The sequence below is a fragment of the Scardinius erythrophthalmus genome (assembly GCF_964197995.2).
Source record: "Scardinius erythrophthalmus genome assembly, chromosome: 1".
NCBI lineage: Eukaryota > Metazoa > Chordata > Actinopteri > Cypriniformes > Leuciscidae > Scardinius > Scardinius erythrophthalmus.
In genome coordinates, this window is record NC_138221.1 from 43,189,359 (window position 1) to 43,214,455 (window position 25,097).

At 40.4% G+C, this 25,097-nt stretch overlaps 2 protein-coding genes and 2 gene segments (V, D, J or C); all 4 read left to right on the forward strand.

The window, feature by feature from the left end:
- The window catches only part of LOC308697676 (immunoglobulin heavy constant mu-like), a 290,700-nt gene extending 272,642 nt beyond the window's left edge, over positions 1–18,058 (forward strand). Inside the window, exons 3-6 of the C gene segment in view lie at positions 14,166–14,505; positions 16,238–16,531; positions 17,619–17,773; positions 17,907–18,058.
- The window catches only part of LOC308697650 (immunoglobulin gamma-1 heavy chain-like), a 460,983-nt gene that overhangs the window by 344,878 nt on the left and 91,008 nt on the right, over positions 1–25,097 (forward strand). The gene's annotated exons all lie outside the window — the stretch shown is intronic.
- Positions 1–25,097, forward strand: part of LOC308697667 (immunoglobulin heavy constant mu-like) — a 439,123-nt gene that overhangs the window by 244,889 nt on the left and 169,137 nt on the right.
- ighd (immunoglobulin heavy constant delta) overlaps positions 1–25,097 on the forward strand; it is a 509,609-nt gene that overhangs the window by 238,102 nt on the left and 246,410 nt on the right. The window lies entirely within an intron of this gene.

Here is a 25,097-nt window from a genome sequence, read left to right on the forward strand (position 1 = left end):
AGGGTATTCTGGGTGGTTGCTATGGTGTTGCTAGGCAGTTGCTAGGGTGTTCTGGGTGGTTGCTATGCTGTTGCTAGGGTATTCTGGGTGGTTGCTAGGGTGTTCTGGGTGGTTGCTAGGCGGTTGCTAGGGTGTTCTGGGTGGTTGCTATGGTGTTGCTGGGTGGTTGCTAGGGTGTTCTGGGTGGTTGCTATGGTGTTACTAGGCGGTTGCTAGGGTATTCTGGGTGGTTGCTAGGCGGTTGCTAGGGTGTTCTGGGTGGTTGCTATGCTGTTGCTAGGCGGTTGCTAGGGTATTCTGGATGGTTGCTAGGCGGTTGCTAGGGTGTTGCTAGGGTGTTCTGGGTGGTTGCTATGCTGTTGCTAGGCGGTTGCTAGGGTATTCTGGGTGGTTGCTAGGCGGTTGCTAGAGTGTTTTGGGTGGTTGCTAGGCGGTTGCTAGGGTGTTCTGGGTGGTTGCTATGATGTTGCTAGGCGGTTGCTAGGGTGTTTTGGTGGTTGCTATGGTGTTGCTAGGGTGTTCTGGGTGGTTGCTATGATGTTGCTAGGTGGTTGCTAGGGTGTTTTGGTGGTTGCTATGGTGTTGCTACGGTATTCCGGGTGGTTGCTAGGTGGTTGCTAGGGTGTTGTGGGTGGTTGCTATGGTGTTACTAGGTGGTTGGTCGTTGTCACAGATGGTTACTATGGAGTCTTTATAGAGTTCTTAGCATGATCTTGGCATGATATAGCACTTAACTAATCGCTATTAGCATGTAGCTATTCACTGCTAGCATGTGTAGCATGTTGGAAGTGCTGTTTGCTAGCATGAGTCAAAAGAGCCAAACCTCATCTCTATACGATGTTCTGATACAGAGATATAGGTCTTGCAAAACGGTTGCTAGGGTACTCAAGTTTGGTTGCTATGGAGTTGCTTGGGAGCTGGAAGCTTTAAACTTAAGAAGTTTAAAGTGGTTTGAAGTTTAAAGTAGTTTACGAGTTTTGAGTTTACAAGTTTAAATGAGTTTAGAGTTTAAGTTTAAATGAGTTTAGAGTGTGTGTGTGTGTGTGTGTGTGTACACACACACACACACACACACACACACACACACACACACTTAGAGTTTATGAGTTTAGAGTTTATAAGTGTATAAATTGATGAGTTTATAAGTGTAAGAGTTTTTGAGTTTAGAGTTTATAAGTTTTAAATGAGTTTAGAGTGTATAAGTTTTAATGAGTTTAGAGTTTATAAGTTTAAATGAGTTTAAGAGTTCAGAGTTTATTAATTTATGAGTTAAAGAGTTCATAAGTCTATGAATTCATGAGTTTATAAGTTAATTAGTTTATAAGTGTATGAGTTTAGAGTTTATTAGTTTAAATGAGCCTCAATGACTCATATAGTATATAGAACGGCAGTTTGGTTTAGTCTTCAAGGTGTTTAGATTTAAATTTTTGTCGGTTGGTGAGTTTGAATCTAAATTTGAATTTTTTAGAACTCCCCATTGTAAGTCAATGGGAGTTTTTCCGAGTTTTGATCGTCATTTGTAGGAAAACCGTAAGTCCGATCAGTCTGAAAAGATAAAGCAACTAACTTCAGATCAGTTTGAGTGTGTGAGCCGAGTTTGGAGTATGTAGAGTTAAAGCTCTAGGACGAGTTTGAGTCAACAGTTTTTAACAGAAGAATAATAATAATAATAATAACTAGATTAAAAAGTTCGTCGAGACAAACTTTAAGTTGGCTTGAGAAAGTTTGGACTGGAAAGTTTAAAGTTTAAAGTAGTTTGAAGATTAAAGTAGTTTTGAAGTTTAATTTAGTTTAACGTTTAATTTAGTTTAAAGTTTAAGGAAGTTTGAAGTTTAATTTAGTTTAAAGTTTAAAGTAGTTTGAAGTTTAATTTAGTTTAAAGTTTAAAGTAGTTTGAAGTTTAATTTAGTTTACAGTTTAAAGTAGTTTGAAGTTTTTAGTTTAAAGTTTAAATTAGTTTGAAGTTTAAAGTAGTTTAAAGTTTGAAGTAGTTTAAAGTTAAAAAGTTGCTAGGGTGTTTCTAGTGGGTTGCTAAGGTGTTCTGGGTGGTTGCTAGGTGGTAGCTGGGGTATTCTGGATCGTTGCTAGGCGGTTGCTAGGGTGTTCTAGGTGGTTGCTAGGGTGTTGCTAAGCGGTTGCTAGGGTGTTCTGGGTGGTTGCTAGGGTTTTCTGGGTGGTTGCTAGGCAGTTGCTAGGGTGTTTTGGGTGGTTGCTATGGTGTTCTTAGGCGGTTGCTAAGGTATTCTGGGTGGTTGCTAGGCGGTTGCTAGGGTGTTCTGGGTGGTTGCTAGGCGTTTGATAGGGTGTTCTGGGTGGTTGCTATGGTGTTGCTAGGCAGTTGCTAGGGTATTCTGGGTGGTTGCTAGGCGGTTGCTAGGGTGTTCTGGGTGGTTACTAGGCGGTTGCTAGGCGGTTGCTAGGGTGTTCTGGGTGGTTGCTATGGTGTTGTTAGGCAGTTGCTAGGGTATTCTGGGTGGTTGCTAGGCGGTTGCTAGGGTGTTCTGGGTGGTTGCTATGGTGTTGCTAGGTGGTTGCTAGGGTGTTTTGATGGTTGCTATGGTGTTGCTAGGGTGTTCTGGGTGGTTGCTATGGTGTTGCTAGGTGGTTGCTAGGGTGTTTTTATGGTTGCTATGGTGTTGCTAGGCAGTTGCTAGGGTGTTCTGGGTGGTTGCTATGATGTTGCTAGACGGTTGCTAGGGTGTTTTGGTGGTTGCTATGGTGTTGCTAGGGTATTCTGGGTGGTTTGCTAGGGTGTTGCTAGGTGGTTGCTAGGGTGTTCTGGGTGGTTTCTATGGTTTTACTAGGTGGTTGGTAGTTGTCACAGATGGTTACTATGGAGTTTTTATAGTTCTTAGCATGATCTTGGCACGATTTAATACTTAGCTAATTGCTATTAGCATGTAGCTATTCACTGCTAGCATGTGTAGCATGTTGGAAGTGCTGTTTGCTAGCATGAGTCAAAAGAGCCAAACCTCATCTCTATACGATGTTCTGATACAGAGATATAGGTCTTGCAAAACGGTTGCTAGGGTACTCAAGTTTGGTTGCTATGGAGTTGCTTGGGAGCTGGAAGCTTTAAACTTAAGAAGTTTGAAGTGGTTTGAAGTTTAAAGTAGTTTACGAGTTTTTGAGTTTTGAGTTTATAAGTTTAAATGAGTTTAGAGTTTAAGTTTTAATGAGTTTAGTGTGTGTGTGTGTGTGTGTGTGTGTGTGTGTGTGTGTGTGTGTGTGTGTGTGTTCACACACACACACACACACACACACACACACACACACACTCAGAGTTTATGAGTTTAGAGTTTATAAGTGTATAAATTGATGAGTTTATAAAAGTGTAAGAGTTTTTGAGTTTAGAGTTTATAAGTTTTAAATGAGTTTGAGTTTTAATGAGTTTAGAGATTATAAGTTTAAATGAGTTTAAGAGTTCAGAGTTTATTAATTTATGAGTTTAAGAGTTCATAAGTCTATGAATTCATGAGTTTATAAGTCATATAGTTTATAAGTGTATGAGTTTAGAGTTCATTAGTTTAAATGAGTCTCATTGGCTAATATAGTATATAGAACGGCAGTTTGGTTTAGTCTTCAAGGTATTTTGATTTGAATTTTCGTCGGTTGGTGAGTTTGAATCTAAATTTGAATTTTTTAGAACTCCCCAATGCAAGTCAATGGGAGTTTTTCCGAGTTTTAATCGTCATTTTTAGGAAAACCGTAAGTCCGATCAGTCTGAAAAGATAAAGCAACGCGAGTCAGATCAGTTTGAGTGTCTGAGCCGAGTTTGGAGTATGTAGAGTTAAAGCTCTAGGAGGAGTTTCATATAGAAATTTTAGTCTCGGAATAATAATAATAATAATAATAATAATAATAATAATAAGTTTAAATAGGATTTCAGTAAGTTGGCTCTCTCAAGCCAACTTAATAACTAGATGCAAAAGTTCGTCGAGACAAACTTTAAAGTTGGCTTGAGAAAGTTTGGACCAGAACGTTTTTTGCTAGGCGGTTGCTAGGATGTTATGGGTGGTCGCTATGGTGTTGCTAGGCGGTTGCTAGGGTGTTCTGGGTGGTTGCAATGGTGCTGCTAGGCGGTTGCTAGGGTATTCTGGGTGGTTGCTATGGTGTTGCTAGGCGGTTGCTAGGGTGTTCTGGGTGGTTGTTATGCTGTTGCTAGGTGGTTGCTAGGGTGTTCTGGGTGGTTGTTAGGCGGTTGCTAGGGTGTTCTGGGTAGTTGCTATGGTGTTGCTAGGCGGTTGCTAAGGTATTCTGGGTGGTTGCTAGGCGGTTGCTATGGTGTTCTGGGTGGTTGCTATGGTGTTGCTAGGCGGTTGCTAGGGTGTTTTGGTGTTTGCTATGGTGTTGCTAGGCAGTTGCTAGGGTATTCTGAGTGGTTGCTAGGGTGTTGCTAGGCTTTGCTATGCTATTGCTAGGCGGTTGCTAGGGTGTTCTGGGTGGTTGCTAGGCGGTTGCTAGGGTGTTCTGGGTGGTTGCTATGGTGTTGCTAGGGTGTTCTGGGTGGTTGCTGGGTGGTTGCTAGGCGGTTGCTAGGGTATTCTGGGTGGTTGCTAAGCAGTTGCTAGGGTGTTCTGGGTGGTTGCTATGGTGTTGCTAGGCGGTTGCTAGGGTGTTCTGGGTGGTTGCTATGGTATTGCTAAGGTATTCTGGGTGGTTGCTGGGTGGTTGCTAGGTGGTTGCTAGGGTATTCTGGGTGGTTGCTAGGCAGTTGCTAGGGTGTTCTGGGTGGTTGCTATGGTGTTGCTATGCGGTTGCTAGGGTGTTCTGGGTGGTTGCTAGGCAGTTGCTAGGGTGTTCTGGGTGGTTGCTATGGTGTTTCTAGGCAGTTGCTAGGGTGTTCTGGGTGGTTGCTATGGTGTTGCTAGGGTGTTCTGGGTGGTTGCTATGGTGTTGCTAGGGTGTTTTGAGTGGTTGCTAGGCGGTTACTAGGCGGTTGCTAGGGTATTCTGGGTGGTTGCTAGGCGGTTGCTAGGGTGTTCTGGGTGGTTACTATGGTGTTGCTAGGCGGTTGCTAGGGTATTCTGGGTGGTTGCTAGGCAGTTGCTAGGGTGTTCTGTGTGGTTGCTATGGTGTTGCTAGGCGGTTGCTAGGGTGTTCTGGGTGGTTGCTAGGCAGTTGCTAGGGTGTTCTGGGTGGTTGCTATGGTGCTGCTAGGTGGTTGGTAGTTGTCACAGATGGTTACTATGGAGTTTTGATATAGTTGTTTGCATGATCTTGGTATGATTTAGCACTTAACTAATCGCTATTAGCATGTAGCTATTCACTGCTAGCATGTGTAGCATGTTGGAAGTGCTGTTTGCTAGCATGAGTCAAAAGAGCCAAACCTAATCTCTATACGATGTTCTGATACAGAGATATAGGTCTTGCAAAACGGTTGCTAGGGTACTCAAGTTTGGTTGCTATGGAGTTGCTTGGGAGCTGGGAGCTTTAAACGTAAGAAGTTTAAAGTGGTTTGAAGTTTAAAGTAGTTTACAGTAGTTTGAAGTTTATGACAGATAGATAGATAAATAAGTTAGATAGATACACACACACACACACACACACACACGCACACACACACACACACACACACACACACACACACTAACTCGCTCACACACTCACTCAGACACACACACACACACACACACACTCAAGAGTTTATGAGTTTAGAGTTTATAAGTGTATAAATTGATGAGTTTATAAGTGTATGAGTTTTTGAGCTTTGAGTTTATAAGTTTAAATGAGTTTAGAGTTTATACGTTTAAATGAGTTTAAGAGTTCAGAGTTTATTAATTTATGAGTTTAAGTGTTCATAAGTCTATGAATTCATGAGTTTATAAGTTAATTAGTTTATAAGTGTATGAGTTTAGAGTGCATTAGTTTAAATGAGTCTCAATGGCTCATATAGTATATAGAACGGCAGTTTGGTTTAGTCTTCAAGGTATTTTGATTTGAATTTTCGTCGGTTGGTGAGTTTGAATCTAAATTTGAATTTTTTAGAACTCCCCAATGCAAGTCAATGGGAGTTTTTCCGAGTTTTGATCGTCATTTTTAGGAAAACCGTAAGTCCGATCAGTCTGAAAAGATATAGCAACGCGAGTCAGATCAGTTTGAGTGTCTGAGCCGAGTTTGGAGTATGTAGAGTTAAAGCTCTAGGAGGAGTTTCATATAGAAATTTTAGTCTCGGAATAATAATAATAATAATAATAATAATAAGTTTAAATAGGATTTCAATATGTTGGCTCTCTCAAGCCAACTTAATAATAATAAGTTTAAATAGGATTTCAGTAAGTTGGCTCTCTCAAGCCAACTTAATAAGTTTAAATAGGATTTCAATATGTTGGCTTTCTCAAGCCAACTTAATAAGTTTAAATAGGATTTCAATATGTTGGCTTTCTCAAGCCAACTTAATAATAATAATAAGTTTAAATAGGATTTCAGTAAGTTGGCTCTTCAAGCCAACTTAATAAGTTTAAATAGGATTTCAGTAAGTTGGCTCTCTCAAGCCAACTTAATAATAATAAGTTTAAATAGGATTTCAATATGTTGGCTCTCTCAAGCCAACTTAATAAGTTTAAATAGGATTTCAATATGTTGGCTCTCTCAAGCCAACTTAATAAGTATGAGCAATAACAATAGTGTTGCTTTGAAAAGCACCACTAATAAGTTTAAATAGGATTTCAATATGTTGGCTCTCTCAAGCCAACTTAATAAGTTTAAATAGGATTTCAATATGTTGGCTCTCTCAAGCCAACTTAATAATAAGTTTAAATAGGATTTCAATATGTTGGCTCTCTCAAGCCAACTTAATAAGTTTAAATAGGATTTTAATATGTTGGCTCTCTCAAGCCAACTTAATAAGTTTAAATAGGATTTCAATATGTTGGCTTTCTCAAGCCAACTTAAAAATAATAAGTTTAAATAGGATTTCAATATGTTGGCTCTCTCAAGCCAACTTAATAATAAGTTTAAATAGGATTTCAATATGTTGGCTCTCTCAAGCCAACTTAATAATAATAATAATAAGTTTAAATAGGATTTCAGTAAGTTGGCTCTCTCAAGCCAACTTAATAATAAGTTACAATATCAGTAAGTTGGCTCTCTCAAGCCAACTTAATAATAAGTTTAAGTACAATATCAGTAAGTTGGCTCTCTCAAGCCAACTTAATAATCCAGGTCTGACGAGTAATCAATGCAAGCAGCAGCTCAGCTGCTCAGTGCGCGCCTATTTTAAATTTGAAAATACGTCCGTTACTCTCGGTCGGTGACTGAGCCGCGAAGAGCCGCGCACATTCTCATTGGACAGTTTCCTGGAAGACAGACAGATTAACCAATCATGCTTAAAGTAAAACGGCGAAACAACCAATAACAATAGTTTAATAACAGTTAACATAGCGGTGTATTGAGTTTTATTTGCAGTCTGTATTATTATTTAATTAATTAGTCAAATGACATGACAGTGTATGAATACAAATGTAATAATGCAATGTAAACGGTTAGGCAAGCAGACAAAATTGTAAATTCCAACAAAATCACATAAGGCAAAAGGTTTGAAACTATTATTGTTAATAATGATAATTATATTTTAACATATACTGAAGAGCTGTTATATAAAAAAAAATATGAAATGCTAATTAATTGTCACAATAATGTTGAAAGGCAGATATTTCTGCTGTATGTTGTTTCAAAATCTTGTAAAAATGTCAACGCTGATTTAGAAGTGTTTTAAATCTTTTACTTTTTTCTTTTCTTGTTTTGTGATACTTGTACTTGCTTAATAAAGTAACTTTAAAAGTGAACTACTGGTTTCTGTTCATTGAATACCTTTAACATTTTAGTATAGTTTAGTGGATTACATGTAATGATTGTATTTAGGGGTTTACTGTAAAATAAGGTAACCCAAACAGACAAATATGGTAGCCCATATATATACCCGTTGTGGCCCATAAGAGCCCTAGATAAGACCTATCTGGGTCCCATCATCAACCCATGTGGGCAGATTCCTGTAGGCCCTAAATGGGTGCTACCTAGGTTACCCACATGGGCCCGATATGGAGCCCATCAAGAGCCCATCATCAACCCATCTGGGCAGACTCCTGTAGGCCCTAAATGGGTGCTACCTAGGTTACCCACATGGGCCCGATATGGAGCCCATCAAGAGCCCATCATCAACCCATCTGGGCTAACACATGTGGGGCCACCACGGAAACCGCGGCCAAAATTAGCTGGGTTCCCAGTTGGGTAGCCCATGTGGGCCCCGGATATCAGCCCATTTGCAGCCCGTTTGGGCCCCACATGGGTGTGTTAGCTGGGGCAGGCTCTGTCCAGATTGTCCTCTGGTGTCTGCGGATGAATCCACGTTGACCTGGGAAACGTGATGTAAATGTTTGCGCGTGAATCCGTGGCCAACAAAACCAAAATTAGCTGGGTTCCCAGTTGGGTAGCCCAGGTGAGCCCCGGATATCAGCCCATTTGCAGCCCGTTTGGGCCCCACATGTGTTGGCTGGGAATCTTGTAAAAATGTCAATGTTGATTTAGAATGGTTTTTGTTAATCTTTTTCAACAACAAACTGACATTATTTCAACCATATTTCAACGTTGAAGGTCGGTCATGTGCTGGCTGGATATGTAGCCTACTCATTTCCCATTAGTGAACTGACTAGGTCTCACATAGGGAGCCCATCTGGGTTTGCCCATGTTGGACCTACTTAGTTGACCCAAGTGGGCCCCAGATAAGATGCCCATTTTGAGCCCATATCCACTCTGTCCCCTGTAGCCCATTTGTAACCCATATGGGCCCCAGATAAGAAGCCCATTTTTAGCCCATGTCCACTCTGTCCCCCTGTAGCCCATTTGTAACCCATATGGGCCCCAGATAAGAAGCCCATTTTGAGCCCATATCCACTCTGTCCCCTGTAGCCCATTTGTAACCCATATGGGCCCCAGATAAGAAGCTCATTTTGAGCCCATATCCACTCTGTCCCCTGTAGCCCATTTGTAACCCATATGGGCCCCAGATAAGAAGCCCATTTTGAGCCCATATCCACTCTGTCCCCTGTAGCCCATTTGTAACCCATATGGGCCCCAGATAAGAAGCCCATTTTGAGCCCATATCCACTCTGTCCCCTGTAGCCCATTTGTAACCCATATGGGCCCCAGATAAGAAGCCCATTTTGAGCCCATATCCACTCTGTCCCCTGTAGCCCATTTGTAACCCATATGGGCCCCAGATAAGAAGCCCATTTTGAGCCCATGTCCACTCTGTCCCCCTGTAGCCCATTTGTAACCCATATGGGCCCCAGATAAGAAGCCCATTTTGAGCCCATGTCCACTCTGTCCCCCTGTAGCCCATTTGTAACCCATATGGGCCCCAGATAAGAAGCCCATTTTGAGCCCATGCCCACTCTGTACCCCTGTTGCCCATTTGTAACCCATATGGGCCCCACATAAACGTGTTGGCTGGGATCGTTTTAGTCAGAGAAAAAAATATCATGGATAATTTGACAATAAATTTCGAATTCGAAAGAAATCAGGTTTTAAGGTTGGCTAATATGGAAAAGATAGTTTGTGTTTTTGTGCACTGAAGAAATTAAAAGTATCACTGTGATGCTGCCTTTGACTACTGGGGGAAAGGCACGTCTGTCACAGTGACATCTGGTAAGAACGAATCCTCTCAATAATCTTGGCACGTTTTAAATATTTGGCTAAATGTAAATGTCCGTTTCTAGTCCGTTTAGGCTAAGGGTAAATAAAAGTCTAAATAGTTCAATCTGTGGGTTATATAATAATAAATGAAAGCTACTTGTTAAGAGGTAAACATATGATATAGCTGCTATTTTTGTACAATATCCCCTGGTAAAATGTCAGTGTGACAATGCTTTTGACTACTGGGGTAAATTAACCATGTGTCACTGTCTCGTCAGGTAAGAAAAATATCCACCTACCAAATCAAAATCTAATTTAAGTAGCCTACGATAAATGTGTGTGCAGTTATTTTGGCGAAAAAAAAAAAAAGGTTTTTTTTTTACATTAAAGCAACATTTCAATGTCGAGATTTTCTTGTGCGATTAGACAATTAAAGTCAGGACATTAGTCTAAAGTAATTTAGAAACGCAAATATTCAGATTATGAATAATTAAATTCGAAATAATTGTATTTGTGCATTCAAATAAAACAAGGAATTGGCTACAGGTCGTTCAGCAGACTCTGAGCGTTGTATTTTTATACTGCACTGTAACATTAAAAATATATTGTGTAACTCGGCTTTCGACTACCGGGGAAGCGGCACCAAAGTCACCGTAACAAACAGTAAGATTTTATTATTAATTGCAAGGACATTTGTGTCGTAAAAAAAGACAAAATTTCACGTGTGTTTTATTATTTATTTATTTGTATTATATCTTTAACAGAGTTTTCTGTTGCAAACTGTCTTACTTTAGCTGTTGTCAATTTCATTAGATTTAAAAGACTACATCATTTTATAATGTTGTTCATGTTAAAAACGTACAAAAATACAACAGTAGTTATTCTTAAACGACTCCTTTCGTTGTACATTATTCTCTCATGTGTTGCCTTAAATAGCCGCTGAAAACAGCCGGAGCATAAATATAAGACTAAAAATCCTAACTAAACTGTAACGTCTCGTTTTAACTTTATGCACTGATATCCACTAATATAATGTGTTATACTGTAAGTTGTTGATTGCATCCCGATATTATTAAATAATATTAATTTAATAATAATAATAAATTGGCGTAGCTTACTGCCTTTATCTGTCAATGCATGAAGAGGACAATTGGAGATTTAACAACCGCTATTCAAGAAATTATTTCTAGCACAATCAGTGGCGGAACTAGAGTTTTATACATGGGGTGGCCAGGGGGTGGCCACTGCTACTTGCGGGGGTACACAGTACACACACACGCACACACACACACACACACACACACACACACACACACACACACACACACACACACACACACACAGTAGAAAAGCTTATGGAAGGAATTGGGTCACTCTGTTTGTGTCTATAAGTGTTGACCATCCAAAATATTTGCAGAAAACAAAGCTGAAGCACCAAGGAGATAAGATACCGTAGCACGTGTCTGTTATGAACTGCTGCATTTATTTACAAAAAAAATCACATTTACAAAAATTATTATTTTTTAATTAGATATAGCAGGCATCAAGCAGACATTTACTTGAAAAATTTAAACAATTTTATTGCCCATCAATATAAAATCTTATCCTAGGAAGATTCAATACAACATAATTCTTTCATTATAATAATTTATAATTATTCTTTCTAATTATAATTATTTAATTTATATATTTTTTGTGTGTGTTCATTTTTTGGTGAACTATCCTTTTAATCTGGCAAAATCTTCTCAACTTAAATTCCTGATTTGGGTATGTGATTGACTGCCTGTGTCTGGTAGATGCTCTGACCTGTTGCTGGTTCTGAAGTCTGACCACACTGACTCTGCTAGCCAGTGGTGATGCAAGGGCTGGGGTCTGATCTGCCTGTTAGTCCAGTCATTTTAAGCCAAAATGGGGGTCAACCTTGAACAAATTGCAACAGAAGCAAACTCAACTGATTTTGTATCCTCAATATGTCCTAAGTAAGGAAAAACAAGTCCCGAAGAATCCCATTAGGGGAACGTTTCGAAAAAGACCCAAATATAGCCTATTCATTCTTTCTCTCACATGAATAGGGTAAAAATTGTAACCTTTAAATATTACCATGAAAATTACAGAGTTGATTACTTACATCAAGACAAACAAAAAATGTATTACAAGTTTTTTTTTATTTTTTTTTTATTGTTTGTAAACATGGACAAATGGTGCATAATCTTATAATGTATGTGCTAATTTGCATAAATACCACAACAGATCTAAACATTGGGTATAGCCAGGTGAAAATGTCTTGTTGAATCTTGTTGACATATAACAGTAAAATACTTAATGTTAAGGTCTGAATGGAACCCATTTAGGCTACCCATGAGCATTAACACATAGAGGCAGGAAGTACTTTAGAAACCAGCCTTTATTTATTTTTAAGAGATGGGGTTTTGGGCGGGGTCCGTGGGACTGTTTCTGGGGGACGAGTCTGAGGGAAGAACAGGAGTAAGGAGAATGCAGAAGACAAAAGGTAGGTAAAATAAAAAGTGAATACCCAGAAACAGTTTTCAAAACTTTCCCCTAATGGGATTCTTCTGGACTTTTTTTTCCTTACTCAGGACATATTGAGGATACAAAATTATTTGAGTTTGCTTCTGTTGCAATTTGTTTAACCTTTTTTCATAAAATGACTGGACTATGTTTGTGCTTATTAAAAATAACTCTTAGCCTATCTCTCCCTTTCTTTTCATGTTTAATTGACCCTGTTCAAAAAATATGCCAAATTTAAAATATGATTCCAATCATATTCATATTCTAATCATCATCCAATTACCAACATTTTTATCTTAACTCTTTCCAGTATAAAAAAAATGGTGTTTTTGGTAATTTTCACAATTTCATGGCACCCCAGAATATTTTGTTGTATGAATATCTGAACATACCAAAAGAAAGAACAGACCCTGTGCTTTTAAAAATAAAAAATAAAATCTGTTTTGTTCTAGCTTCGTGCGTCTTTTTTATCAACACTTGAATGTTGGCAAGTTTCATAAAAAGCAACATGAGCAAAAAGCTGAGAAAATCGCATTTTTATCAAAGACTACATCTAGATCAGATTTAATGATGACCAAAACACAGTAGATCGAGTCCATCAACACCCTACACCCATAAAGCTTCACAGCCCTAGTGATCGCATTATGATATCGCTTTGTTTCTGCTCTTCTTTGCCTGCGTTTTGATCTCCTATCCTCACATTAGCTAGAACATTTGTATACTGTAACGTACACACGGCAAAGTAGCCTACTTTATATGCGTATTAGGCCGAATGTATTCGGAGCAAACCCCCCTGATGCTAAACCTTAAAAACTTACTTCAAATATGATGTTTTCTTATTCGGTGGTGAAGTTCGGTTTCTTCTTGCAACTATCTCTCGTCCTCTGCTCGTCCATTTGAAAACTGCGCGCGCACCGCGCCCGCGCTGCCGGCGAACGTTTTTTTTTTTTTAAATCAGCATTAGCAACTGCCAGTAGCAAATAAAAATTTGGGGTGGCACCCGGGGTGGCCAATCGCATGTCAGGGGTGTCCAGTGCCACCCCGGACCCCCCTCTGGCTCCGCCACTGAGCACAATAAAAAAAAAAAAAAAAAAAAAAACGGAACTTTTAGAAGTGCGAGGGGTGTTTGTTTGCAGTATTTTGGGGGCTATTTTTTATTTATTTTTAATGATACATTTTTCGTTTTTTTTTTTTTTTCATATGATTTCATAGGTCAAAGTTACAAACTGCTTTTACAATGCTTTTAGTTAAAATTCTCAAATGGTTGGAATTTTTAATACATTATTATTATTATTTTTTTTTTACACTTCATAAGTTACAAGAACTGTTTAATTTGAAACAAAATGAAAAGTCATTATGCAGTCATTATCCAGTAGCCTCATAAATTATTATTCGTTTAGATAATCCTTTATTTATTAGCCTATGGGCCTATGTCTGATAATAAATATGACTGTACATATATGCTATATGACATACAGCATCTACACTGTTAAAAATAAAGGTAGGCTACTTAAATTACATTGATGGTTCCATGAATAACCTTTAACGTCCATGGATCCTTTCCATTGCACAAAAGGTTCTTTAGATTAGCTATTAAAATGTTCTTCACGCTAAGAAAAAATGTTTCTTTTAAGAACTGTTCACTAAAGTTCTTTGAGGAACCCAAAATAGTTATTCAAATCTATCGCTGTGAAAACTCCCTTTGGAACTTTTATTTTTAAGAGTGTAAGAAAAAATTCCGAAATTTTCTGTTTTACGCGACCGACTAAGACTGAACAACAGTCAACCAAGGGGTAGTCTAATCAGTCTTATTTTTCTTATTCAAATTAGACCAATTTACTTGTTAAAGTAACTTAAAAAAAGATAGCGGTGTAATCTCAATCAATTTTTTATTTTATTTTATTTTATTTTATTTTATTTTATTTTGTATTCATTCATTCGTTCATTCGTTCTTTTGACATGCCTAATAGTGTTGCATAATCCTATGTTACGTTATGTTGTAGTTTATTGTCTGAGAAAGATGTAATGTCTCTACAGCTCAACCATCTCCGCCGAAGTCAATCTTCACCCTGTCTCAGTGTTCTGCTGGTTCTGATGGGTTCCTCACCGTCGGCTGCTTGACCAGAGGTTTCTCACCTGCGGACTCACTCACTTTCAAGTGGAAGGATACCACTAAGAAAGACCTGAATACTTTCGTGCAGTATCCAGCGTTCGGGAGTGACGGAGACTACACCAAAATCAGCCATATGCGTGTGAAGAAAAGCGACTGGAATCCTCAAAACCCTTACACATGTGAAGCTTCAAATTCCCAAGGCACTAAAACAGCTAAAGTAGCTCCACCAGGTAAGTCACATCTCTGAAATGTCTAACATTTTACATGTTACATTTTAGCTATGTGCTCTTTGTTATTGCTGTTGGGTTCAGTGTTTTGTATATTGCAGTGGGGTTATTGTTTCTTCGTGGAGGCTCATGTTTGAATAGACATTTTAGCACACTCTTATAGTTTTGTCAAATCATTGATTGAACTTTTTTAATACCAATGAACCTGCTTTTATATTTTTGTGCATGTCAAGCAGTTGTCCTTTATCAAAGTCTAATGACAGTAAATGTTTTACACTAGCTGAGAACAGCAAGGCTATAGATCTAAAAAACAGAACAGAAAAGTACATAATATGCTTAGTCCTTTAGAAATACTTTTTCTCTGACCTCATGCCAGGGAATACAATGGCATATGAGATTTCTTCTTGTTTTATAAACAAAAGATAAAGGAAAAAGAAAAAAAGAATAAGTTAAATATAAATATAGGCTACAACATTTAACATTGATGTTCAAACTCAAGAGCATCTGTGTGCTTTGCCTAATAAAGCATGTTGCACTATTTTCTTGCTTTTCATGTCCTCTCTGCTGTCTCCTGTATGTTGCCAGCTCCACAGCCTGCAACTGTCGTCTTAACAGTACCTACAATAAAGGAGTTAAAGAATGGGACAGCAACCTTCTCGTGTTTAGCCCGGCAGTTTTCGCCTAAAGCATACTCGTTTAAGTGGTTTCAGGATGATAAGGAGACAAATGCGATAGACACCTATGACACAAGTGAGAAGAATGCCTCAGTAACCTTGTATAGTGCCACAAGCATTTTTCAAATGAGTGCCGACAAATGGACGAACACAGACGTCAAAGTTATGTGCGAGTTCGGGCACAAGACGGGAAAGGAAGTCAGAGAGGCCCAATATACAGGTATGTTTTCTCTTGAGGACTGTGAATGTTTCTTTATTCATAATATGTTTATATGAGCTAATTCATGTGTCCCTCTCTATTGTATTGCTGTTGGGTCAAGATTGTGATGATTTTCTTTGAGGAGGCTCATGTTTGAAGAGACATTTTAGAACAATCTTTTAGTTTTGTCAAATCATTGGTTGAATTATTTAATGCCAATGAACCTGCTTGCTGTTGTGATGAACTAACTTCTATTTCAAATTTACACAAAGATACATTATTTTAAACTGATAACAATTCACAGATATAGACAAATCCCAAGGAACACATGAAATCATTATTTTCTTTCTTACTCCCTTGTAGATAAACTCACACTGACGCTAAAGCCACCAGCTGAGAGAGAACTTTTTATCAATAATAAAGTTGTCTTGGAAGCTGTTGTTTCTGGAGATGTAAAGACAGTGCAAGAAGCTTCAGTGTCATGTGAAGTGAACAATGTAAATGTCAGAATGGAGCCTGGAAATGTCATCTTTTCTAACAACAAAAAATCCCACAGATTTGAAGTTGATATCGATAAATGGTTTAAGGGTGAAATTGTCACCTGCACCATCCGTGACAGAGAAATCAAGCAGACGATCAATTTTAATAAAGGAGGTAAGTCAATTTAAAGCTTTCAAATACCTGACTTTGTGGCTCGATGTGCATTTGTAGATGTTGAAAGGTTGGAAATAAGTTTACTGCCTGCAAACCTGTTTGAAATGCTTTCCCTGTCAAAATGCTTTGACTGTCTTGAAGCTCTATTGTTATTCATTATTGTTTGATTCTTCTGTTTGTTTAATAAACCTTTATAACTTCTATTCAGATGAAAAGGAACCCAATGTTACCATTTACAGACCTGATCTTTACAAAGACAGTGTCTCTCTGGTGTGTGAGGTCACAAGCCCTAAACTTGGTGATGTCTATATCATGTGGAGAGTGGGCGAACAGCCTTACATAGAGGCCATAACCAGCGCTCCTATTCATCAAAAGTCTGTTCTCAGCATCTTAACAGTGTCAAAGACAGAGTATGAAGATCCCAAAACCACCATCAACTGCGCAGTCAAACATGCCAACATGAAGAATACAAGTGCTCCATTACAAGTGACAGCAAGCAAAAGTAAATGTCCAGTTTGTCCAGATTATTAACTTTTATCTGTTTGTTTGTTCATTTTCCAGTGCTTATGCTCCCTGTTGCTCACTTGTCAGATTATCTGTCTTTGATGTTTTTGTTCATTGGTCATTGTTCTGCTTTTTTACTTAACTGCATGGGTCAAACTTCAAAGCCAAATTCATGCTCAAAACTATGCTTAATTTGTTATTGCATGAAAATAAATATGAACAGAAACATAGTTATCATAATATCATAGTGTGAAAAAAAACAATAGTTTTCAAGAGCAAAAATGTATTCTGACCTGTGTGAGTTTAATGTGTTTGTTAAAATTGCGCATTTATGTTTTGTCCTGTGCTTACTGTACCGCTGTGTTCATGTCCTCTGATATAACAGTTTCATGTTGTATGTTTCAAATCAAAAATATTTCATTTTTGTTTGACATTTATGTTGTTTTACAATTTTAAGCAATAAATCTTTGTGTTTGCAACTCTGCATGATTTAGTCCAGCTCTTATGGTTCTTATAATCAGAAACTTTGCATGCTTTACATTCTGGTCCTGTTTTATCAGTATTTAGAAAAAATAGAATATTTTGCGATTCTGCACATAGTAAATCAACTTATGGTGACCACCAAAGTCACCAGTAAATATTGACATTTTTCAATCAATAAGGCATACAGATGATTTGTTGTAAGGATGTAGCAATATTCTATGTGTACTTGTATTATTAGTATGTCAGTATTAGTTAATATCTGAGATGAAGTTACTTGGGGAAAAAAATAGCAATATGCTTGATCATATTTTTATAAAGTTTATGGTAAAATGCAGAAAAAGAAAAAAAAAACGAGTAAGAGACAGAACAATGTTATTTGTTTGTCTCTTCTGTGTACATTTAGCTGTTTGTGCAAATGAATGTGTGTGAGTACACGCAGGCATTACATGTGGCCGCCATGTTCTTAATTATACACTAACTAGAAGCCTAGTAAGACACATTGGGCTTTAAATTCAGGATGTGTGATTTATGTTTGCATATACGTACTGGACAATGTGCTTATCCTGTTCATATGCCCCATGTACATGTGTTTTCTTTTCCAGGGGAGCCACCTGAGCCAGAGAAGGGCTTTGCTCTGAACTGTAATAAAGATGTTCTGGAGGAGGATGAGTTCAGAAGTCTCTGGTCCACTGCCACTTCATTCATCTTCCTATTCCTCTTTTCTCTGACATACAGCGCTGTACTTAGTCTCTTCAAGGTAACCCAAACATTACTAAATTGACTACAGAGCTTTTTAAATATGATAAATAAGATACTGTTAAAATTATATACATAACGGCTTCACTTTGGAAATGTGTTTTTTTATTATTGATCTTATTGACTTTTTCCAGATGAAGCACTGATGATTTTTTCCGAAGACTCCAACGTTTCTTATTCTGATGTTGAATCTACATAATTTGCCTCTATTCACACATTTTTGAAGATATTGACAAATATGCACTCATTCTTCACACACTCATCAATAAAGTCTTATTTTGTCTATTCTTTCAGGTTATCTAGATTATTTTCCTTCAAATATTTTATTTGGCAAGTGACATTATCTTGCCGTTTCAGTAGATGTTACAGGGATAGGTCCTTCAGAACATAAAATGTGTGAGCATTATATATACATACACTGAAAAATGGGGAAATGCTAAATTTATTTAATTATGTAATTACAATAAAGTAGAAAGACTGAAATTGCATTTTCTTGAAAATCATACTCCTGTAAAAAATAATTTAATCTTAATCAAGTTAAAGGTACAATATGCAAGAATTCTTTGCCTCTAGAGGGCGCTACATTCCAAACAACAACAACAACGGCATAGCTTGATGACGATGTGAAGAAGCGTGGAATGATGGGAACTGTCGTTTTAAACTCCACCGTGGATGTAAATCAGTCAGATGGGAATCGAAAAATCATGTTCATGGATGAGGTTAAGTTTTATTTTTATAATGACATGCTTTTTGTGGCGAGGGGTGCGTGGTTCAGCACGGTCTGTAATCTGCGAGAGAAGAGAGCGTCCCATCTCGGCAAGTAGGTCAAGTGCAAATGACGAACACCTGTGTCTTATTGCAGTGATCAGCGTGGAGAGACCGCTTATAAGCCGCGCGCTGGAACGAGAGAGAGACTGGAGAGAAAATTGGACGCAGAGAAAGAAAACCGGTGGATCCGAGCTCTCATTTTTGAACTGTTTTGTGCCGTCGCGGTTGCCACGGTGAATGCGCCTTGTGTGAGTCCCAGTACGAGTCCCAGTCACGCCGACCCCTGTTTTCTTCCTTCCTGACTCTCAGGGTTCTCAAGTTTTATCAAAAGCTTGGAGTGAGATCACATGCGGTTAGGGGAGGAGCCCTAATGGAGCCCCGATTAAAGTGAAATGTTCTAGCCTAAAAATGTTAGACGAGCTTTCTTCCAACTTACCTTCTCCATCACGACGTGTGTACGCGCGACGTTGTTGGTTACCTAGTAACGAACGTACGGTGGCCGAGAATGTTCCGTCAACTTCCGTGTGTTTGCGCATCTATTGGCGCTTTTCCACTACACAGTACCAGCTCGCCTCGGCTCGACTCGGCTTTGTTTGGTTTTCCACTGTGTAAAAGTTGTACCTGTACCTGCTTCCAGGTACTTTTTTTTCGTACCACCTCCGGCGAGGTTCTAACCGAGCTGAGGCGATACTAAAATGTGACGTGAAAACATGGCAGACTGCTGATTGGTCAGAGAGAATCGTCACTATTCACTGCGTCATCATTGCACGCGCCAGACGGAGTATCCTGAATAACCCCGCCATTTTTAAATAGTTTGACCAGAGATTGCGTGATATATCCATTACAAATATTATGGCAACTAGGAAGAATACGCCGTGGTCAAACAAGGAGGTGCAGACTTTCCTTTGTTTGCTTGCCGAAGAGAGGATCCAGCGAGAGCAGGTTGCCGAAGAGAGGATCCGCTACCTGTGTGGGTAGCGGGTGTGTGTCGCGTAGAAGATTATGTCATGGCAGTTTCCTGCGGCGTCGCTATAACGACCAGGTACTATTGTGGAGGTACTATCTGCAATGGAAAACGGAGCGAGCCGAGTCGAGTCGAGCTGGTACTGGTAATGGAAAAGCGCCATATGTTGCCTAGTAATGAACGCAATCTGGCCGAGATACGTGCTGGCGGCAGGAAACTTCACTTTGTGTGCCTGCGCCTCGTATACAACATTATATATAAAGCTTGCAGGACAACTTGGTTGGCATTGCCTTTTCAGCGTGAGAAATACACGGTGTGGCGTGTAAGCGTGTGAACTGGTTGAATTGCGTGTGTCTCACGGCCAATGTGTGAGACTTGAGAACCCTGGACTCTTGAACCTCATCACACTTTTATTTCATTAAAATGAATTAACCGCAAGAAAAGTAAGGTTTAATAATAAATTGGTTATCATAGATGTTACTGTATGTCGAATTCATTGTTGTGATAACGCGGCGCAGTTTTACATGTTCTAAACAATTGTTGTAAAAGTACATTTGAACATACCCACATCATTTGCCAAAATACTGATTAATCTTTATGTATAACACATGCTATATTTATTTACATGGCCATAAACACCAGGGGGCTGTTCCATAAACCAAGATTAGAGTATAAGCCAGGCTTATTTTGGTTAGTCAGACTTATTGTCGGTGGATTCTGTTTCATAAAGCAAACTTAAAATAGTTCAAACTCAGTTACCCTGGCAACTTATGCTGGGAAACTAGCCTGTCCAGGGCAGGCTAACTGTCAGGCTAAGCCTCAGCTGTTACACAGATCCTCTAACACTGACTGACAAGAACACAATGATATTACTGTAGGAAGTGAAATTTAAGAGTTATAATGTTCTATGACTTTAAATAGGATTTGGGATAATATCGCGAGAACGCGCCCCGTGATTTAGATCGGGGGAGAAATCAATCTGCGCAGTTGTGATAGTACAGAGGAAGAGATGAGATGCACTCTTTAGTAGGCTGCGGCCATTCACGATGTCGCCTCTGAATTGTTCAATAAACAAGTGTTGTCATCACCGGAGCACCTTGTCAGTGTCCTCCCTACAGTGGTGATAACCCAATAAAAAGGAACGAAGCCAAGAACCCACGGAACCGCGCTGGGTAAGATAACTAACGTTAAAGGATAACTCACGCGCGTTACACTGGTGGCAGCGCCGGTTGGCTTGTTTTCTGTTGGGACGCTTGTATTTTTCTCGCATTGAACGACGTGGATATCGCCGCTTTAACCTGCAGAGCCGTTTAAAGACTGTTTAATTTTTTTTTTCACGTGCTCTTTTTTTTGCAAGTTTGGATTACGTGCATCCCCCCTTGCTTAAAATGGCGGACGACGAGAATGACGCAGCTGCAGTGCAGAGAGACAGACACGCTGCAGATGAAGCAAGTTCACATCTGCCATTTAAAATTGATCTTCCTGCTCATTTTTCTGGAGATGGTAAAGAGCCTTTTAGTGCATGGATACAGAGATTTGAAGTGGCACTAAATGTCTCAGCTGCACCACTGGATAAGGCCAAACTTCTTCCAGTAAAGCTTACTGGTTCAGCATTTGCATACTGGCAGTCTCTCTCCCCCGGGGTGAAAGCTGACTATGATTTGACTAAAGCTAGTTTGAGCACTGTTTTTGGACGTACAACTTTTTTGGCCACATTTCAGACTTTTTTGAATGCTCGTCCCCGTAACCCACAAGAACCTCTTGAAGTTTATGCTGCTGAGCTCACAAATCTAGTGACTGAAGCATTTCCTCTGTACGATACAGCAGCACGGAATTGTGAAATTTTTCGCAGATTTGTGACCGGCTTAGATCCATCACTCCAACTGAAAATCCATGAGCACGGGGCTGTAACTTTAGACAATGCCTTGAAAGTGGCCACTCAATGTGAACGTGCTCAGTTGGCCATTAGTGTTGCTAACCCTTCACCTGTTATGCCTGTGACAGTAAATTCACAACCATCGGCCAACACAGTGACTGCAACTCACATCACTGAACTAGCATCAGCCATTGCTGAACTCCGAACGGACCTGCATTCCTTACGTCAGTCTCACCTGCGACGAACTGATGAGCGCATGGACCAGCTCTCGCGGCGGATTTCCAGCCTTCAGAATGATGTGACGTCTTCCACACACTCTCCACATCAGACCTGCGCAGCTGTGGACTATGACATCACCGCACGCCATCGCCAGCCTGATTGGGAAGATCATCATTACCGCCGGGACGATCATCACTACCGCCAGGACTGCTGCTGCTCTTCACAACGTACACAGAGAGGTCGACAGCAACACCCTCAGGATGACTGGTGTCCTCCACGACGCTACCATGGCCGTTCAGAAAATGACCGAGCATTTCCAAAGGATGACTTCTCTTGCCAAAGACAGCGCAGCTACTCCCCTTCCTCCCGCAGTCATGAGTCACAAGTTTCTCACACTACACAATCTGACCAATACACCCCCCATAAACATCATTATGGTAGCTCTAGCTCTGACCGCTCACCTACACGAGACCGCCGGCCTGATTTAGAATATGAACACAGAACCCGTCATGCTCGTTCACCCTCACCAAGGCCACAGTACAGAACTTCCAGTTACCACAGACACAGCTCTCCATCGCCACCCCCCCATTCCCAAAGTTCGCCAAGATCACCCACACGACATGTACATTTCTCCCAATCTCACAATGTGACGGACCCTTTCTCACCACATCGGGGAAACGAGTAGAAGCTGTCATTGGGGACCAAATGCCAGCTTCATCCCCAATAATGGTCCACTCTGGTACAGTTAGTCTTAAATCTACTCCACCTACACCATTCATTCAAATTGCACTGGCGGGTACCGAACTCCATGCTTTGGTCGATACTGGGTCAGGTCTCTCTCTCATTACTGATGACTGTCGGAGATCGATCCCAGTTTTGTCTACCCAGCCTATCAGTAAGTCATTTGTGTTAGCGTCATCTGTAACTGGACAGTTATTCGACATAATTGGCTCTGTGATAGCTCCCATACATATTGGAGATGTAACATTTTCTCATGTTTTCCATGTGGTACGCACAGCTACGCATCCTGTTCTAATAGGATGGGATTTCTTAATTGAACACACCGTCACTATTGACATACCACATGCAAGTTTACAACTGTATAACACGTCAGTTCCTCTTTCACCACCCCAGTCACTGATTCCAGTACAGAGTTATGCTGTCAGCGTCGCTCAGGTGACCATCCCGCCTATGTCAGAGATGGCAATCCCAATTTCTGTCAGAGATAATGGTGTAGCGAATCCTTTCACAGACACGTATGTTGGTATACTGGAACCTCAGCCCCCTCCAGTTGTGACTTTAGGTGTTGCTCGAACACTGACATCAGTTCAAAAGGGAAGGGGCATTGTTAGAGTGGTTAACCCGACTAACGAAACGGTCTCTCTTGAGGCTGGATGTCCATTAGGTCAGATTTTCTCTGTCACTGGCAGTACACTTGATGAGTATGCATTAGTCTCAGCTGTGACTACTTCCACAGAAGCTGTCCATCCAGTGCCTGATGTGCATTTGGAGGACACACACTTAAACGCTGAAGAACAGGCACAGCTCAAAAGCCTGCTGACAGAGTTCGCTAACATTTTTAGCTCCCATTCTCATGACTATGGGAAAACCAACCTGGTTGCACATAGTATCAACACGGGGGACGCTGCTCCAATAAAACTGCAGCCTTATAGAACGTCACCAGCTACTCAGGCAGTATTACAACAAGAGGTGTCGAGGCTTTTGGACCACAACATCATCGAGGAATCTCACAGTCCGTGGTCAGCTCCGGTCGTGCTTGTACGGAAAAAGGATGGCACACACCGGTTCTGTGTAGATTACAGACGTCTCAATGACGTCACGATCAAAGATTCACACCCTCTTCCTCGGGTGGATGATACCCTCGATAGACTTTCTGGGGCCAGAGTGTTTAGCACAATTGATCTAACTGCTGGGTACTGGCAAATACCACTCAATCCAGATGACAAAGAAAAAACGTCTTTCTCCACTGGTACAGGCCTATATCAATTCCGTATGATGCCAATGGGAATCTCAAATGCCCCGCCCAGTTTCCAGCGCTTAATGGAGCTTGTACTTCGGGGTCTGCACTGGAGTATTTGTTTAATCTACTTAGATGATATTATCGTCTACAGTGCTGATTTCCCACAACACCTTCAGCATCTGCGGGAAGTTTTTCAACGATTTCGTACAGCTGGCCTCAAACTTAAACCGTCCAAGTGCCATCTGGCATGTTCTTCTGTTACTTTCCTGGGCCACCGTGTTTCGAGTGCCGGTGTCGAGCCAGACCCATCTAACATAGACAAAGTCAAGACATGGCCAATTCCAACATCAGCCACACAGGTCAGGGCTTTCCTGGGTCTGTGCTCATACTATCGTCGATTCATTAGACAGTTTGCACGCACAGCTGAACCCTTGTACCATCTCACACACAAAGGAGTATCATTCTCTTGGTCGGCAGAAGCAAATGAAGCTTTCAGTGTACTGAAGCAGGAATTGACGTCACAACCAATTATGGCATTTCCAAATTTTTCAAATCCCTTCATCCTTTACACTGATGCTTCCCTTCATTCACTGGGTTCTGTTCTTTCACAACAAGTGGAAGGAAAAGAGCATGTCATTGCATATGCCAGCCATGTGCTGTCTGCCTCTGAAAGAAAATGGTCTACCTTTGATCGGGAATTGTATGCCATTGTGTGGTCAGTCCGTCATTTCCGACACTATCTTGCTTGTCATCCGTTCACCATCGTTACTGATCATAAGCCTTTGGTCGGTCTCAAGAAACTCCCTTTAGATCATGATCCTACAGGTAGATGAGCGCGTTGGGCTATAGAATTGGACCTGTATGACTGGCATGTCATTCACCGTAATGGTGCTAAACACCTTAATGCAGATGCCATGTCTAGGCGGCCAGAGACCGATCCTCTGGAACTGGACAGGTATCTTCAGAGCAACACGTCGACTGTCTCGGCAGCAACTCAGACCACATCAATAGCTTTGCAGGCAAACCCGATGTCGGCACACTCCCAAACACTGCCCATGGACAAAAATGGTCCTTTGCCCATGCTTGTTCCAAACCACACAACATCAAATCTGGTTCAAATCCAAAGTGATTGGAACGTCATGGGGCAACAAAAGTCAGACCCAGATATAGCTGTTGTTTTCTCTTGGATGGAAACAGGACGTAGACCACCCTTATGGAGGCTACGTGACGCTTCATCATACCTCAGAAAACTGTGGGCACAGTTTCGCCGCCTCGTCATTCATAATGGAGTGTTATGCAGACATTTGCGCAAATCCTTAGGTGACAATGCCTTGCAAGTTGTCATTCCTACATCGCTGATTCCTGAGATCCTCAGTCATGTCCATGGACACCCTTCAGTTGGTCATTATGGTTTGGCCAAAACGTTGGATAGAGCCATGCGGTCCTTTTACTGGCCTTACATGTCGTCAGACATTGCTAAACATTGCTCCCAATGTGCTGCTTGTCAGTCAAGGCGT